Here is an 18,584-nt window from a genome sequence, read left to right on the forward strand (position 1 = left end):
AATCGCGGTTGTTCTCTTTCTCACATTTCCCCCAACAGGGTTTTTCCCCCATTGTTTTCTCTATTCCCATGGCTTGGCACCAGTATGGTAGTTGATCGTTTTGGGGACATAAGGATAAATCTAGTGGACTGCATTATACTCCTGGCTATTCTTTTGTTAAAAAAAGCAAATGGAGGAGAATATTGGTAGAAATTCCTTTTAGCATACAGATTGGGCAATAATGGTACAGTGTAAGAGATCCCATTGACTTTTGCACACAATTTTCATTTCAGATTTGGTTATTAACTCAATTTGTCTAATCTGACATTGCTCTTGTGTGCTACAAGAGGAAATGTTTGCAGTGTTGATGGGAATTTGAAAGCATGTAACAGCCATTTAAAGGGCTGCAGTCTTGTCTGCGAGCCAAGGGAAGAGGTTTAATATTGACATATTCCTGCAGAATGGAGTATTTGTTGTCCATGTCCATCCTGAATGATGGATGGATACTAAAAAGAGCACTCGCCCCAAAAAGACCAGTGATAGCTGCTTGAGTGAATGGTGCCAGCAACACTTGGATGAAGGGTAGGATTTCAGGCCATAAGAAAGCTAGCAAGATAAGGCTATGCAATGGTTTCTTATACCAAGTAGCTGCCATAAAGTGGCTCTTTAACTGCTGTTACTCTTTTATTTCTGCCACATCAGTTCATTCATGCAACCTTACTGCCCTTTGCTTGTCATGCATGATCATACTTTGCTTCTGCACAAATGCAAGCTGCAACATATAATTGAAATATTGTCACCTGAAAATCTTGGGGGGGTGGGTGGGGGGCTTCAGCTAGCAAAACGCTCCTAATACAACCTAACTGCACGATGCTTATTTATTTATTTACATATACAGCACTGAAACAGGCCCTTCGGCCCACCGAGTCTGTGCTGATCAACAACCACTCATTTATACTAATTCTACATTAATCCCATATTCCCTACCACATCCCCACCATTCTCCTCCCACCTACCTACACTAGGGGCAATTTATAATGGCCAATTTACCTATCCACCTGCAAGGCTTTGGCATTTCTTGACATACAGGATTGGTGCTTTTATCACTGAGGTAATTTTATGTTGCCAGGTGCCTGGTGTGGAGCTGTGATACTGGTGAACACAGTGGTGGAGAGAGGGCTGTAACCTTGTGACTCCAATTTTCTGGCATGAGCCTCTTGCTGCTGATGCACTGAGCCAGGAGCAAAACTTCACAAAATTGTGCCCTGTATGTTCTCTTCCAACCTGAACATCTCAAGATTCAAAAGAGGGATATTGAAGGTTGTAGAGAGCAAGCAGGAGGGTGGGATTGGATTAGGCAGCCCATGGGGATAAACATTGTTACAGATTTCAGGAGCCAATTGGCCTGTTTCTATACTGCAACATTTTACAGTATCACTGCAGATATCAGGAACAGTTAACAGGAAGCTACAAAACGTTCCTTGAACTGGCCCTTTAAAAAAAAATAAAAATTCAAATAGATTATATATATAATTGGTAATTTTAAATTATTTTTATCTATTTTAATATATCAAGAGTGAGTTGTTTTATAATAATCTCCATTTGGTAATGTGAATAGTCTAATATTTTTCTCTGGGGAGACTGCCCAAAATCTTAAAGATTCTAAATATGGATAATCAGTATTTAATTCACATTCTGTGGTGCAGAACTCCTGGAACATTTTACGCTGTGACTTAGTTACATATAGAAAATTTAAAATCGACATTAAAATGGGTTGCATGCTAATATTTGAAAATAAAACCATGTATTCTAGTAATTGATTGTTGTATGCCAAGCGATAACTGCTAATATAGTGCATTCAGGCTAGCAATTACATGAAAATACAACCTTTCCAAAAAATAATTCACCATTTAAGAGCCTGTTGAGTATGGAATTATTTCTAAGTCTGAATTAGACACAGATGAGAGCCAACAGCCAATTTCTTCACCTTCCGGCTTAAGTCTGTATATAGAGAGGGTGGGAATGTGGAGTTAGGTGTTGCAGTATTTTAATTTCCATTAGGCTAAACCTAGGCCAGTAGAAATGAAAAATGCTTAGCTTAGATTTCCATCAATGTTCTGTATGTATTTATGTATTTTGTTTACAACAAACTAGAGTAAAATATCAAATATTTCAGTATTTTCTTGATATTATGATTTTCAGAGCACAGTTTGCATTTCACGGTTTGGAAAGCAGTGTCATTAATCTTAAAGATTTGATGTTTCCATATTAATTTGTAATATACAGTGAACTATCACTTAAATTTTTTAGCAATGTTGTAAATAATTTTAAATTAAGCTTCTCCCACCTTGCACACTTTGTAAATTTGAGCTAATTCAAAACTGCTGCCAGTATCCTAACTTGCATTAAGTCCTGTTCACTGATCACACCAGTGCTCACTGACCTCCATTGGCTCTCAGTCCAACAAGGCCTCAATTTTAAAATTTTCACCCTTGTTTTCAAATCCCTTCATGACTCAACCCTCTCCATCTCCATCACTCCAGCTTTACACCCTTCACATATCTGTCCTCCAATTCTGGCTTCTTGCACATCCCCAATTTTCATCATTCCAACACTGGTGGCAAGACTTCCAATTACCTAGGCCCTAAGCTCTGAAATTTCCTCCCTAAATTTCCCTGCCTCACAGCCTTTCTCTCTCTCCGTTTAAGATATTCCTTAAAACCTACGTCTTTGACCAAGCTTTTGGTCACCAATCCTAATATTTCCTTACGTGACTCGGTGTAAAATTTTGTTTGATAATGCTCCTGTGAAGCATCTTAGGACATTTTACCACATTAAAAGCATTATATAAATGCAAGCTTTTGTGTATTTAATTTGGGTATGTTTGCAAGTTAAAGTGTTTTGAACATAGACAAGTTTACAGGATTCTTAATTTAAAAGAATCATTATTTCTATTGAAAACTTGGAATTTGATTGATAGAAATGTTCGCTTGTGAGTGGGCCACTCTGCCTTTTGTTTGAGGGTGTCGGTTTAGATTATGTTGGTGCTGAAATGTAGCAAGATTAACTACAGCTGTTGATTTGTTAGTTTAAATGTTGCTGAGTATATGATTACCAGATAAATATAAAATCTCATTTCTCTATTGGGAATTTACTTGATTGGAAAATTAAAAAAACAACTGCTTTGTATCAATCCTGTATCCCTTAAATTGCATTTTGCAGTGAAAAAGTATGGTTTCCTTAAAAGCTCAAAGAATGAGTAAATAATTAGCAGCAATGAAAATCTTCAAGCCTAAGAGAAATTGAAATTAACCATAATATTGGTCTTCTGTATTTCAGAAAAGTACCTTGAAAGTTTCAGTTTTGAAAATGTTGTAGATATACCTGGATTTCCCCATTAAATTAAAATCATTTTTGTGTTGAGGTAGCCAGTGTAAAATATAAAGGAACTGTTTACCTGCTTGTTTGCAGTAATCTGAGATATCCGATAGAACAAAATAAGGAATAATAAGCTGAAAATCAGCGTAATGCCTCCCAATTTTTAAGCCGCTAGGAGAAATGGCAAGATGCTACAATGTCAGAATCTTAGATTTGAACATAGACTACGCAGTGATGTTGTTTACTATGTGAACATGCTACTATCTTTTCTCTGTTTAGCTGGCTTCTAAAATTTGTATGTCTTTTTTTGGTCTGCATCCTGTGTGGCTATTCAGAGATTTGTCATTTCGGCTTCCGTTCAGAATTCTCTGAAGTGCAAAGGAACTAAAGGTAACCATAATGACATGACTTGCAATAGAAAGCTCACTAACTTGTCCATGCTGTGCCCTTGCTATAAAAGAGGATTTGTGACTGTATTCAGACCAAAGAATAAGGTGGCATGAATTGCTGATTTAAAAAAAATAGTGCCTCGTTGCTGACCACTTGTCCAATTTATAGTGCTACTGGTCTCCATGTTATATGACCAAACAACATGACTACTCTTTATAGCTAATATGCTATTGGACAGTCATTCACACTGTGAAGAACAGCAGAGAGTTGCTTAAGTAGGATTCTAAGCTTTTTTAGCTTTTGTGTCATGGACCCAAGATTTATTTATGCACAAAGCAACAAACAATGGCTTTTCAGAAATAAAACAATTTACTTAACTTTTTGACTTACAAAAATTCTTTATTGTAGCTGATCCATACCCTTTATTTTGATTTGGAAAAGATAAATTCATAGTTTTATATTTGCCTCACTTGAAATTGAGACACATACCAAGAATGTGTGATCTCCGTGACCACACTTGTTTAGTAAACTGATAATTTAATATGTATCTTGCTGACACAATAATTGTGGTAATGTAGCTAATAGTAATGTTTGCTCTTAATCTTTGTTTGTAACTTTGGCGTAAATTGTCGATTTCTTTGTAGAATTTAGTGTAAAAATATTATTTGTAATATCAGTTGATATTGTGCAAACTTAAAATCAAAATGACCATACTCTCATTGAGAGATGGTCTAACTGTAGTTGCAGTAAGTGTGCTGTTACAACCAAAACCTGTGCAGATTTTTTTTGAAAGTACTGCTGCATGGTTTATCCTGCAACTGACGTAGCTAGAGCCAGTGAAGTGGGCATACATCAGCATACTTTCTGAAGCAGGCAATGTCTTGGTTACCTTAGATTTGTATTCCTGTGTGACTGATCTTTATCGCTAAAGCAGTATAAAGGCAAGTGAAATAATTTTCTACACAAAAATGGATTTTAATGGCTTACCTATTTGATTTTCTGTTCTCATCGCGAATTCCTGTAAAATGCTAATCCAAGGAAGGCCTTGTGCCAGTTACTTAGAACGGTTCACGTTTTTGTGTCGCTGCCAGTATATTCCTAATATGTACCCATTTAGGTGCTGCTCGTGCCAAGTACTTGCTCCCATCTGTGCTCAATACTAAAACAAATTCTTTGGAGTAGGTTACAGACAGAGGGGTGCAATGGGTGCATATGAGCAAGTCTGGGATTTTTGCCAAGCTGTGACCAAACATTACATAGACGATTAAATAAAATTCATTGTTCGTTATGTCAGCATGAAAGAATATATCAGTATAATAAGGTGCAGAAGGTCTGTTGATGTATTTGTGTGTGTTTTGTTTGTAATTTTAGAATTGTGTGTGCATCCACATTGGATTGTGGAAAGACATCCACCCTTTTGAATATTAATGTAAATGAATACGAGGCTAGTTTTGTAAGGGCGTTAGCATGCATCAGAAGTGATGCTTGCCTTTTCATCAAGGCTTGTTGTTTAAATAATTTTGAAAAGCTCATATAAAACATCTTTATTTAGGATTTTCAGTAGTTGTCTAATGTATCTAAGGTAGCCAAATGAAAATAGAAGACGTCTTTTTTTTTACATTTTTAACATCTACTTTTTTCTCCCATTTTTACAGTCAGTGTTTCACAAAAGAAGCTTACAGCTTCACTTTTTTTGTTCTACAAAGTGAATGATGCCAAGGAGAGGATTTCCTGTCCCTATTTGGCTTGCGTTTGAAGTGCGGCAAGTATCTAGATTTTGGCAATAAAGCATTCAGTGTTATGTTACGATTTTTCCTTTTCTAATGAGTGGCTGTGGTTTTTATGTTTCTGAGCCCAGGATGTAAATAATATCTGTTTTTGCTAATATTTTTATTTTTTGATGATGTAATTTGTGTTGGTATCTATGTTTTGAATTTCTTGAGTGGACACCTTAACAAAGCCATTGACACATTAGCAAGAACTGTAACAAAAAACATACCTATAGTAAACATTTTATTTTTTGAACTGAAAAAAATTGGGGATTTTTGAAAAAGAGTTAATATGAGTAATGTAGAAATTAAAGTAGCAAAAGGTAATTTGCTATTTGGATGGATGTAAAAAAAAAAGATGGCGAGTGAATGGTTCTGATCTATGCAGGGACAATACTGCAATGCAGATGTTCATTTCAAAATACTCAAGCTATATCTTGGGGTCAGATTTTCAGAAACTCTACAGTTTAAGCTGTTTTAAAATACAGAAATAAAACTATTATGAATCTAGTATAGCATAAATACAGGAACATTGAAAGCTGCACACACAAAACAATCATGGCTGTTCATTGAGATGAATGATCTGGTGCAGTGTTAGGCTGAGAGATTTTTATTCTAAACTGTTTATTTAGTGAGGAGGAACTTGCTTTCTGTGCAGAACTTACTGAGCAATTTTATAGCATAATACAAATTAAGGAACCTAGTGTTCAGATTGTAGTTTACATAGCATGTCCTTACTATATTTGAAGTAATTATCAACCTTTTATGCTGATCTGTCACCACCTTTCCAGTTCAAAAAATACAAACTCAAAACAGTTTTAAAAATATATATGCCTATTGAACTAGTTTTCATGTCTTAACAGATTTACAGTGGTAGGTTCCTAAATCTAGGCAGTGTAAAACAAATCTTATTCAAGGAATTGTGGAAAATGTTGAATTGTAAATAATATATTATTTCTCTTATTTCATGATGCATCTAGAGTCACCATATTAAAAAAGGCAAATTTAACCTACTTCATATATTTATGGAAGGAATCCCAGAGCTTAGGGCCTAATAGGTTAAAGGCATGGCACCAGTGGTGGGGTGAACAGCGTTGGGAATGTATAGAAAGTATGTTTATTAAGAGTTAGAGAAGGAAAATGAAGAGCTGCAGATGTGCATTTAAAGGAAGCAGGATAAAGTTAATAAGGTTGTAGAAATTCAGAAATATCCACATACAAATGTTCTCACTGATCTCCAGTAATGAGTTTAAGTCACTGTTAGATTAGGAGTGAATTAATATTTAGAATAATGGGGAATAGCCGACATTACTTAATCTTGGAATTTAATCATTTTAAAAGCCCTTTTATTGACAAAACAGGATAAATTATATGAAATTATATTTAGGACTTTTGGAATTTTATAATATGAAATAAGCAGTTAGCATATGCTGTGATTTTGTGGTGTGGCCTACAGCTAGAATGTGTTACTGTAGCATTTACTGGCTAATAACAATGCTGTACTGTATTAAAGAGTGAATTTCAATCATCTTTTCAGAATTAGTTAATACTGCCTAATATGCTGAAATTCATGTGAAGTAGAATTGCCTACATCTCACTCTAAATGGATGATTTAATAAATATTGTTACTACATTCTAGTGGCAGGTATTACAAAATGTGATTTAGCAAAAAAATTCTGTTTGGATCTTGATGTATTAGGTCAGTTTACTGCTATGTAATTATCCCTTTGATAATCCAGCTCATATCTAGAGCTCACCATGCGAGGAAATCATGTCTTAACATTTCTTGATACACCACTGCGCTGCATCAGAAAGCTACAGTTCATACTTTTTGCCTCCTATTACTCCTGACTTCCTGACGCATTGACTCCTGCTGAAGTATGGTTCCTAGGTGCCAGTTGCCCTCTAGTGCATTCGCAAAATGGCTAGTCTTTACATGTAAGCCTAAGATAACTAGGCTGCAAAATTCAGTTGAGTAGCACCTGTATTTTTAGTGCTATGGATGCTGTTGTGGGTCAAAAATGGTATCCATGCCATGCGCACACACTTCTGGTGTGGACCACACCAGGTTCCATTTTGGGTGGGTCATTAACATGGGTGCTTGGAGCGTACACGAAGTATGCAGAGTAGGCAGATCGTGCAATCAGTCAGCATGTAATGCTGATTTGACTCTAGTGTTGCCATTTTCAACCTCAACCTTCCAGCTAATGCCCTCTCTTAACCTTGCACAGCTGAAAATGAATTTAGCAGCAGAAAAGACCCACCACCAGCGATATTTAAAGGGATCAGGGTTAGTTGCTGATTTGTTTCTATGGTTGTTGCTGAGTTAATAGAAATTTGACTTAAAGTTGCTGAAGTCTACAGGGAGTGGTATGTCACTTGGTGAAGGCCTTGATTCTCATTTCAAGGGTTCTGCTCACACCATTTTCTACCAGTCATATGTGCTGTAGTTTCCATCCTCCTTGGCCTGCAGCATGACTGGGAGAATGAGCAGAGGCGACACAGAGGAGAACAAGGTGCTTGAACAGGGAGGAGGAGGAGAAGGGCTTACAGCAGGAGGCCATAAACAGCCAGGGTCTTCAGGGAGCAATCTCCTACCTCACCATCAGTGAGAACAGTGTGTGTGACATCTCCATTTCACAAAGGAGATGCTCATGAAATCTGTCACCTGTTGCAGGCAAACCTTCAGCCTCAGAGCAGGGCAATGACGACATTACCAGTGACTATGAAGGTGACCGTGGTCATGAACTTTTTCTCATCAGGCTCCTTCCAGGCTGGAACAGACAACATTTCCAGCATCTCGCAGTTCGCCATCCACTGTTGTATAAGGGAAATTTGCTGAACCCTCATTGTGCCAGGAGAGCTGACTTCTTGCCAGAGAGGAGCAGACATGTGGCTTCGTCAGGAAAGCTCGCTGCCCCATGGTGCAGGGTGCCATTGAGTGCACACACATCACTCTGCAGGTGACATGTGTAAATTTTGAGATGCACTGCAACTGGAAGGGTTTCAACGACTTCACTATCCAGCTGGTGTGAAACCACACATGGCACGTCAGTGCCCAGCATCCCGGCACCAGTCATGCCTTTATTCTGTGACAGTCTGCTGTACTGTCAGCATTTGAACCACCATGAGAAACCAGAGAGTGGCTACTGAGCAACGAGGGTAATCTGCTGACTAACCAGCTCATGCCTCTGATGCACAACTCAGGCATGCGTGCGCAACATGCATATAACGAGAGCCAAGTCATCGAGCAGATCATCAGGGTGCTTAAGTAACCCTTCCACTGCCTGGACCGCTCTGGAGGAGCCCTGCACTACTCTCCAGAGTGTGTCTCGCAATTCGTCATAGTTTGCTGTATCCTGCACAACCTTGCCATTGGCAGCAGGTATACATTGAGCAGTGGAAGAAAGGAGGAGGCAACCAACACAGCCACTTTCTAGCCGGGCTGTCCGTGATGGGCACATTTGACTGGTGCTAGTGAACACAACTCTAAGCATCACCATGTCCTCTTGGCTACAATGCTGAAATAAAAGCCACCGCAAAACAAACATTCCAAACTATCTTTTTATCAATCAAACCATCCAATATTCCATACAAAGTCAACTAATCATCCTTGTGCATTCTGTTTGTGCTTGTCCCAGTGCTACCCAGTGACTACATCGTGGCTGGCAGAAGGTTGATGACTATCAGTGGGGGAGACTTCAGATGGCTTTGTAGGATAACATCGAGCAGCTCTGGCCGAGAAGTTGTGACTTCGGGCCACACCACCTTGGCCTGAGCAACGGCAGTCTGGGCTGGCTGACAGGTGGCAGTAAGGGCACTGGCAGAATGGCAGTGGTGAGAAGAAAAATGTTGTCATCCGGAGAGAGGGCAGCAGGTTCATGCTCCACTCCTCCAGGGTGGTCTCAGCAGTCCTAGCAATGTGCTGGAGGAAAGATTGCTGAACTGCTGCAAGCCCCTTTGAACATTGGTATCAGCAGCCATGATGTCAGCAAGCTGAGCTTGCGTGACTTCAGTCTGAGCTTCCACTGCAGCACTCAGACGAGTGGTTTCTGTTTGTGCTGCAGTAAAAGCTGAGACATTGGACATCCGATGCTGCATCATTATGCGGTCTACGAGTATGCTATTGATGTTAGCCAGTATTTCCACACAGAAAGAATGGACTTAGCTGTGCACAAAGCTGTGTGCAAGGTTGCTGCCAGGCTCCTCCATGCTCTTTGACAATGACTGCAGGCTTTGTGGCAGGTTTGCCAATGCACCAAGCATTTCTGTATGCATTCCCATTTACTTTTTATCTATAGATCTCCCTATTGATGTCCTCATCTGAGTCCTGTGAAGCAGAACCTGTGTGCAACCTCTCCCTTTGACAAGCTAGCTGCTGTGCTACTCTTCCCCTCCCGACCTGGCTGCAGGTCACTCGCCTCATGCAGATCCTGCCTCTAAAGTACATGCAGTGTCACTATCTGAGCTGGTGGCTGTGACTGACAGTGAGTGGTGGTTCGTCATCAGTCTTTTCATCCTCTTTCTCTTGTACCTGCACCACTGCCTAGGCAGGTTATAATTCTTGGGTATCTGAAAGGAGAAAGGCACAAGGGTAGGGTTGTGGTGGAGGGGAAAGCAAGAGGCGCATGCTTACACCATCTGCAGCTTGTAAATCAGCAGAGATTGTGGAGTGAGGAGGCTGTGGAATTCGAGAAGGAGAATTAGGTATGAACATACCATCATCATCCATGGTTTCCACTCTGTCGCTGGACATGGCCGCACTCATGGCACTTCCAATGATGTAGAGCACTGTCTCCTCCATGGAGGTGAGGGCATGCATTTGTGCTGTCCTCCACTGGTTAGGTGATGTTGCTTGCAGTTGTGCACTACCTTGTCCTGCAAGAGCGAGGCAAATGTGTCAGTGAGTGTGGTGCAATGTGTCTGGGTGCTATGCCTGTCATGGTCGAATAGCTGGCAATGTGTGCAAGCTGTGAGATGTGGGTGTGAGGCTTGCAACAGTGCTTAGTGTGTGAGGGTGAGGTGAAGCCATGAATGTGAAGTTGTGGTTGGTAGAGATTGTTGGCAGCTGAGTGAAGGGGGAGGTGAAGAATTGAGAAGTGTGTGAGGCTAATGATGCTTTTAGTGGAATATGGCATTTGAAGATGCACTCACTGAACTTGACCAATCATATGAGGCCATTAAACTCGCGGCACTGCATGCAGGTCTTCGGGGGTTTCTCTGCTGCCATTGGCCGTGATGGCAACCTGCTCTCACTGCCTTCGCAGCGTCTGGAGAACCTTTCTCCTCCTGTCCACCTCCTGCAGCAAGGATGCCAGTGCTGCATCAGAGAACCTTGAGCACATTCTCTGCCATTCTTGTGTCTTTCCCAGGTCAAACTCACTGTTGGACTGACTTCTAGAACCTGCTCAATTCAAAATGCAACTCCCCTTTAAGAGGTGCAGGCTGGCTTTAAGTATGCAGACTAGCTTGAACTCAAGTGATTTTGCACCTCTGCTCAGGCGCGCTTAGTGTTGGCTGCATATTATAGTCATATAAATGGGCAGGCAGTACAAAGTTTGCATGCTACCTGCACCAGAAGCAACAGCACAGGTTAATCGCACATCAGGATCGCTGCATGCCTTTTTCAGTGGTTACGGAATTTCGTGACAGTAGTGTCGTGGGTCACTTGTGGGCGGGCATCTCAGCTGAGTCTGATCCTGACTTCATCTTTCAAGCACATAGAATAGATACAGCACAGAAGGAGGCCATTTGGCCTGTCGTGTTCGTGCTGGCACTCTGCAAGAGCAATTCACCTAGTCTCACTCCCCGATCTTTTCCCCGTAGCCCTGAAAATTTTTTCTCTTCAGGTAATTATCCAATTCTTTATTGAAGGCCTCCTTTGAATCTCCCTCCACCACACACTCAGGCAATGCAGCCCAGATCCTAACCTCTTGTATAAAAAAAAAGTTTTTGTTCATGTCACTGTTGCTTCTTTTGCCAGTTGACTTTAATCAATGTCCTCTGGTTCTCGATCCTTCTGCCAACGGGAACAGTTTCTCATCGGGCTCCTCATGATTTTTAACACCTCTATCCAATCTCCTTTTAATCTTCTCTTCTCCAAGGAGAACAGCCCTAGTGTCTCCAATCTATCCACGTAACTGAAGTTCTTGATTGCTGGAACCAATCTTGTGACTCTTCTGTGTATCCTCTCTAAAGCTTTCACAACCTTCCTAAAGTGTGGTGTCCGGAACTGAACATGATACTCCAGTTGAGGCCGAACCAGTGTTTTATACGGGTTTCTCATAGCTTCCTTGCATTTGTACTCTATGCCCCTATTTATAAAACCTAGGATGCTTTATTAACATATGCAGAATTTCAGCAGAGGCTTGCTGAATATCAATGAAGATTACAAAAACAAGAAATGCTGGATTCACTCAGCAGGTCTGGCAGCATCTGTGGAAAGAGAAGCAGAGTTAACGTTTCGGGTCAGTGACCCTTCTTCGGAACTGACAAATGAAGATTATGATTAAGAAAATGATCAATGAAGATTAGTTTTTTTTCCTTCCCAAGCTTTTGGGCACTAAGATATTTGCAGTTCCCAACTGTTGACTTGGTTGAAATCAGTGAACTCAACGCATCCCGATGTTCAAACTTTCCTCCTTGTGTGTATCCCATTCAGTAAATTTACCCACAGAACCTTTGCAGCAAGAGTTATGTTTGCACAAGAAAACATTTTACTCTTTCAGTTTTACTAGTTCTTGTTACCTCTGTTGATGAGATGTTTGCTGTATTGTGATTTTTGTTTTGTATTATGGGGCGTAGATTTGTTCGTAGATCGTTACCCAGAGTTTTATGAAAAATATGTTTTAAATTTGAAATTTTTACTGCAGTAGCTCTTAAACTTAATGGATAGTTGAAAATGCACCAAAAGGTTGAATGTGCAAACTATAAGTATATACTTCTGAATTAACATGCAGCAGCCTTTGTATCTTGAATGGTTCATTGAAGAGGTAATTATAAGTACATCATGTTGGAGCTTTTATCACTTTTTGGTGGATAAGATGATAACTGGTACCTCCTTTACTAAGTAGTGGTAGAGAGTCCAGTCAGGTTGGCTAAAGCCTTTTGTTTACAAAAATACAGTTTTCTAATTAGCGGTTGATTGTCTGTACTTTAAATCTTTTCATTTGAAGGCAAGTAAAAAATTTACTCTATAAATGGTGATAATTTTTACTTGTGGATTTGCCAAATGCTGCACAATAGAAGCACTGAGCTTTTATATCTAAACGTAACATATTACCATTTCAACATGAGAGTTTTTCTAATACACCAGTTAAATTAAAGTGCCAGATTCTATACTTTAACTATTCACTAGATATTACAGCTAACATTTTGTCAGTGCTATTATTTGAAAAAACTCCTTATGTAAATGTTTATATTAACAGTGAGTATTTTGGTGCAATAGATGTGTATGGGTTTCTTATTGCATCAAACTGCTGCTGGTTAAACCAGTTACAAACATTTGCGTTACTCTATTTGCAGTAAGGTTTCCAAATTTCTTCCTTCCAGCACTCTCTAGATAAACCAAGTAAGCCCAGGTTGACAACCAGGAAAATCATTTGTGATTCCTCTAACTGCTGAATTCATTCTTTTTGGTGTAAACAGCCACCTCCACACACCTTTGTGAAATTTTCCATCTGGTTCATTCTGTTCTAAAATTTTAGTTGTTTGTTCTGAGTTTGATTAGGCTGCTACAGTTTGTCATTTTAGTTTGTTTATGAAACAACAGTATCAAAAGGAATTTGATTTATTACATTCAGACAAGGTTTACTCACAAGGCTTGCGAGTACCTTGTGTTTACATGGATTGAAATCTTGGGTACTATACATTCAAAACAAAGGTTAAAAAAATGGATGATTATACTGTACACCCTTCACTTAACAGTAGTGGTAGACCTCCTGGAGGATCCAGGATAGCTCAATTTAAAATTAGTGTCTACATCATCAGCTAATTTGAGGAAACATACTCCAGACAGCACCTCAGGTTGCGACTTTGAGCCATCTATTATAATATTCAGTTTTTGTCTGTCCGGACTGTGTTGATTGGTGAGTTTATGAGGTGTGTCTGTTGCTGTGTTTATTTGGTGGTATGAGATGATAGGATGGTAAATGTGCCAAAATAGCAGGGAGAATTATTTGATGCGACTTAGTATTCGAAAGCTATCCTTTGTGCTAAAAATGAAGTTTCACTAAATTTGAATGGGAAGGTTTTAGAAAAGCTGTCAGGTAAATTTAAAGCATTGTTTCAGAGTTTCTGCACAAATTAGGCTGAATTTTATTGGCCAACCTTTGAACGCGTCGAGCCGCCCTCCCCATATTACATGGGGTGAGGCGGGACATTCGGTGCAGTGAGAGAGTTTTTGACAGTGGTGCAGCAGGTGCCGGGGCCCTATTTTAAGCACCCCACCACCTGCTTCCTGACAGCTGTCAAAGAATACTTAGCTGACTACTGACGAGTGGGGCTACTGTCAATCTGGCAGCAAAGCAGAAAGTCCTGCAGAAATCCAGCAGGTCAGGCAGCATCTGTGGAGAGAGAAGTAAAGTTAACTTGTCCAAGTTCACGGACCTGAAAGTTAACTCGGCTTCTCTCTCCACAAATGCTGCCTGACCTGCTGAGTTACCCTAGCACTTTCGGCATTGCTGCCACATACTTACCCTGCTGTGTCCCAGTGTCCTGTGAAGTTGCGATCCTCTTCTCCCACTCAAGTGTAACATCCCCGTGCCGCACCTGGATGATAATCTTAATTTTGCACATTCCAGGACGTGAGGCTTAAATAGACCGTAAAAGATATTAGAGGTTTACAGAGAACACACTGACACAAATGGGAATGCACAGGTGTTACAGCAATGTAAATACATCTTTCACGAAATGTTCCTCACCAACATGTGTGTCCTTTTCTCTGTGTGAATGATGTGTGCCAGCATGTAGCGCCAATGTCACATCCCTTTGCATCTTTGGCCCTTCAGGAGAGCCAACGTATGCAATGACATCGTTGCCATGCTACCATTACTCATGAACTTCTCCAAGGACTCAGTGAAATGGACATTGGCTCAGTCAGCAGCTGCCTCTAATGGTTTACACAGGGGTGCTGCAGATGTGGACTGGTGCACAGCAAGTGAGCGAGGGTGATGTGTGGCTTGCAGAGCTCATGTTGGTTCCGATTGAAGAAGACAGCCTTTGTCTGATAAGCCACTTCCGTACATCCCTAGCTCACTGTTAGCCCTGCATGCAGAGCCTTGGTGCCATCTGCCCTCCCATGCGTCTTTCATGTTGTAGCTCCTCAGCGTACTCATAGTCCGAGGAGGAATCCTGTTGACGTCTCTCCTCATCATGCCAGGCCTGGCCCCTATTGGGTGCGTAGTTGTGCAGAGCAACAAAGAAAGGAGCTGGCCTTTTCAGCCCGTAGTGCAGGGCATCATCTCATCCATACAGGCATCGGAGGCTCTCTTTCAGCATGCTGATCTCCTGCTCAATGGTGGCTCGTGTAGCTCGGTGGCTGGCGTCGTATCTCTCCTCTGCAGCAGTGGTGGAGTCTCTCACTGTTGTCGGGAGCCATGTCTGCAAAGGATAGCCCTTATCTCCAAGAAGCCACCCCTCCATCTGAGCCAGATCAGTGAATCGTGGTGGTAGCCGGGACTGGTGCAAGACCCAGGTGCCATGGCAGCTGCCTGAGAAGTGGTCACAAATTCGCTGCAAGCATCTGCGGTGTCCACACACCAGCTTCACCTAGATTGAGAGGGCTCCTTTAATGGTGATGTCTGCAGGTGGTAGCCTGGCAGTAGGCCTGATGGCCACATGAGTGCAATCCATGAACATTACAACCTATGGTTCTCCGGCAATGGTGCCAGAACCAATGGCCCTCTGGGCCTGGCTGTGAGAGTCCATCCTGAAGCGGACATCCTCACTGGCCGTCCGGTGCAGGGCATTGGTGACCTCCCTGATGCAGTAGCGCACTGCTGACTATGTGACCCCACAAAGGTCTCTGGTGGGCCCCTAAAAGGCTGCAGAGGCGTCAGGCTTGAGAACCGCTGCCACTATGAAGAACAAAGGCATGGGATGTCCACTGGAGCCTATAGACTGCAGGTCATCCTTGAGCAGGGCACAGAGACGTGCCACCGCCCTCTCTATATGTGTAATCTCCTCTGACACTGGTGCTCTGAGATCTGATGGCATGTCATGTGGGGCCTGTAGATGCACGGCAAATGTAATGGCGGGCTGCCCTTAGGGGCTGCTGCTCATGACCAGAGACCTCTACGTGGATCGCATACGCATATGGATCCTCATGTGCAGAGGATTGCACAATGTAGGATGAGCCATACCTATTTCCATGTGAGAAATAAAGTTGAACCCTGCATGTATTCGAAGGTTCCTAACAGATCATGGATTGGTGTTGACGGGTACATGAGCTGCTTTCCTGGATCGACTATGTGGCATGCCATGGCATTGCCCATCTTGGCCAACGCTCAGAGTGGCACAGCATAACCACATCAAGATCCTACCAGCTGAATCAATTTCTCCCACCATCCATAAAACTTTAATGCTCCTGCCCTTTCTGGCACCCTCTCCACACACAAGGTGCCTAGTGTGCCATTGTCCCCTCACAAACACAGAGTGTACGCTGTTAATGGAGGGATGGTACACGGTACCTCCCTTCATGCCAGCACAGCCTTCCCTCCAGTAATCCCAGACCCCCTCCCTTTCAGAATGCAGAGTGCAACCCGTATCCCTCCCCCCTTTTAGGAATGCAGAGTTAGACCCCTACATATTTTCCCTCCCCCCCCCCCCCCCACCCCCTTCCCTTCCAGAATGCAGAGTTAGACCCCTGAGTATCCCCCTCTCCCTCCTCCCTTCCAGAATGCAGAATTAGACCCCTGTGTGTCCCCTCCACACTCCTCCCTTTCAGAATTCAGTTAGACCCCTGAATATCCCCACTCCCTCCTCCCTTCCATAATGCAGTGAGACCCCTGAATAACAAAACTTACCTTCTCTGGAGACAACTTCTGCCTCTGAAGACTCGCTGGCTTTTCAGATTGTGAATGGGATGGCACATGATTGCCGCCCATTCAGCGACAAATCCGGAAGTGTCACTGGAGAGGCGGCAGGTTGCATAATCAGCATGGGTAAGTACTCCTTACCATATACTAATTGTGGTACTGCTGGCGTGTGGCGGGGGGAGCCGCACCGAGGTCCCACCACCGCCGGTAATATGCGGCGGGCCCTTCTCGATGTCGCGGGTCGAGGTGGGCCTCTCCCCGCAGCATTTTACCGGCCCCCGAGCCACGAACCGCAGCGTCGAGGGGCTGGTAAAGTCAAGCCCATTATCTCCAGTGGGCATGCCACCGCATAAACATAGACTCAAGGAAGGAGCAGTTATAATGTTGCTACAAGAATTGTATCCTAAACAAGGACTTTGTCATGGAACAAGACTGGTTCTTAGGAAGCTATTTTCTTCAATGATAGATGCTGAAATTATGACAGGCAGATTTCAAGGAAATAGAATGTTTATCCCTCAAATAATAATGGGCCCATCAGATGTAAACCTGCTTCTCAACTCGGGAGAAAACAGTTCCCAATTAGACTTCCATATGACTAGAAACAAGTCACAAGGCCAGACTCTTGATAAAATTTGTATTTATATTCCTAGCCCTGTTTTTATATATGGACAGCTTTATGTAGCTTTTTCCAGATTAAGAAGTTTTGATTCTGTGAAAGGCTTTGGTGAAACAATAACTAGAAATCCTGTATTAAAAGAAGTACTGTTGTAATAAAGATCGTAATTTGACCACAAATGTTTTGCGGGTCTCTGCTAGCATACTGTAGTTTTACCCAGTAGTACTCTTCAGATCTCATTTTTGATAGATCTCTTGTTACAAAAGTACTATCAAGACAGAGAGGGACAACTCCTGGGTATGCTGAATAATGCTGCAACATGTGAATGTGAGAGAAAATTAGTTAATTACCCTTTCAGTATCTTCATAAATTATCTAATTTTGGGGGTAATTTAACTTGTGTTTTTAGTGTAGTAAGTGAAAAATCATATATGACCACATGCCCCGTTTCCTGGGTAAAGAATTGTTTCAGATCTCTTTTTAATAACTATAATGCACGTTCGATCTAAGCGTTCTTAACGTATCATGTATTCTTTGAAGTAGTTTAAAGATAGTCCAGTTTTCAGTTATGTTGGAGACATGCAGCCTGAGCCATTCGTGCACTGACTACAGGTACAGGAGTTCAGATTATTTTTTGCTCCCTATTTCACTACGGAAGTGTCATATTTCGATTGTAACAGACTGGATTAGTTTAGTTTTTTCTGCAAGTCGTCTGCTTTGGATTGCTTGGGTGACCTTAACTGTAAATGCTGCTTTAGGTTTTTTTTTAAGCGTTGATGTAGTGAATCAAGAAACCTAAAGCTCCCTGTACAAAGTTGGTGAAAGAAATTTAAATTAAATGTAATTTCCCTAATGTATTGAACACCAGTAACTGCTTCTCATATTATATCTCTTTCTTTGCAATGCAGTATCTTGGACTTTCTCCTTTTCTATGACTCTATACTCTTGCAAGAATGCTGAATAATCAGTTTTTGTCTGCAGCTTAGGTTAAATATGTAATCAAATCCAACAATAAGTACCATTTAGATAGTGCCTTTACCATAGTAATTGACACAAGGTGCAGAACAGAGGGGAAATAATGCTGGGAAATCATAGAAGAATTAGGAGAGGTGATAAGAAGCATGGTGCAGATGCACAATGAATGGAGTCTTGGAGGGACCTGTAAATGGCATTGAGCATTTTGAATCCTGTATATTGGGGTCAGGTGTGATTGGGGAACAGCGTAGGAAGTGATAATTTTGACAAATTAGAGTTAATGTAGGGTGCATGGTTGGGGGAGCCAGCAAGGAGACCATTAGAGCTTGACCCTGGAAGTGACAAACACATGGATGAGTGCTTCAGTGGTCGCAGGAGTGAGGTGGGGCAACGACGGACAATGCTGTAGAAACCTTTACACAGTGGCCTTCACGGAATTGGG

General features: G+C 41.6%; 1 long non-coding RNA gene across 2 annotated transcripts in view; it reads left to right on the forward strand.

The window, feature by feature from the left end:
- Positions 1-18,584, forward strand: part of LOC137380115 (uncharacterized) — a 48,694-nt gene that overhangs the window by 22,252 nt on the left and 7,858 nt on the right. For both annotated transcript variants that reach the window (XR_010976974.1, XR_010976975.1), the window contains exons 4-5: positions 3,693-3,747; positions 5,403-5,509. This is a non-coding gene — a long non-coding RNA (uncharacterized lncRNA). The remainder of the gene's footprint in view (positions 1-3,692; positions 3,748-5,402; positions 5,510-18,584) is intronic.

This window comes from Heterodontus francisci, chromosome 19, assembly GCF_036365525.1.
Source record: "Heterodontus francisci isolate sHetFra1 chromosome 19, sHetFra1.hap1, whole genome shotgun sequence".
Classification (NCBI taxonomy): Eukaryota; Metazoa; Chordata; class Chondrichthyes; order Heterodontiformes; family Heterodontidae; genus Heterodontus; species Heterodontus francisci.